The sequence below is a fragment of the Cynara cardunculus genome (genome assembly GCF_001531365.2).
Source record: "Cynara cardunculus var. scolymus isolate 2C chromosome LG 17, CcrdV1, whole genome shotgun sequence".
Lineage (NCBI taxonomy): Eukaryota > Viridiplantae > Streptophyta > Magnoliopsida > Asterales > Asteraceae > Cynara > Cynara cardunculus.
In genome coordinates, this window is record NC_037544.1 from 31,525,398 (window position 1) to 31,526,442 (window position 1,045).

Genomic DNA, 1,045 nt, shown 5'->3' on the forward strand with positions numbered 1-1,045 from the left:
GGTTAGAAATATACCAAGAGTATATGGTCAAAGAGTATAGAAAAAGTTTTAAACAAGGAAAAACTTCATTTGAAAAATCCTCAAAAAAAATTAGGGTTTTTCAAGTAGAATGTGTATAAAGAAACAAATTTGTTAATCAAGAAGGAGATGATTAAAAATCTTTACAGTTTAATGCATTAAGAGAACAAARTTCTTAATAAGATTAAACACATTTCTTATAACGTAGTAAGAAAGAAGATTTTGACCTTTGAAGTTGAAGAGGAAAGGTCAAAAAGAGGTTTGAAGATGAGAGAGTTCTTGCTTTGGAGTAATCATAGCAGAAGTTCGTCTAAAGATTTTGAAAGCGTAAAGAGAAAAGTGAAAAAGAAATCTCATATTTCTAGGTAAAATGAGAGAGAAGAAATATGAGAGAGAAAAAGACGACGGTTCGGGAAAGTGATCATGATGAAAAATATGTCACGTTCTCATCCACGATTGGATGACATTTAATGAGGTAGCGTAATGACAGGTCATTTTGTGCGTCTCAAAGCGTCGCTCATAGTAAACAGAGAATGTCGTCATAAAGACGATGCATTAACTATTTCCTTTTAAAAACAAAAATAGTTTTTAAGAATATGAAGAGTCATTCAGTTAAAAGGGTACTGAAAAACTTTATTTAAAACATTTTATCACTGAAAATGAGAAAGTATTTAGTGATGGTTTTAAGACATCATGTTTTAGTGAAAAGAGTCACTGAAACTGGCATTTAAAAAACTTTTTGGTCACTGAAGAAAAGAGTTAGTGATCGTTTTAAGATTTCTAAGATAAGTATAAAGATATACTTTATGATGTGGTGTGTTTAGAATCACTGAGACTACATTTTAAAACATTTTATCACTGAAAAAGATAAAGTATTCAGTGAAAGTTTTAAGTTGAAAAGAGAAGAGTAATCATACCTTAGAGAGTAGATATATTTACTCAAGAGTTCAGTGTTAGAGATAGAGCACTGAATCATTTCACTTACTGAGTGATGTTTAATGACTGAAGGTTAATCTTCAGTGTTCAA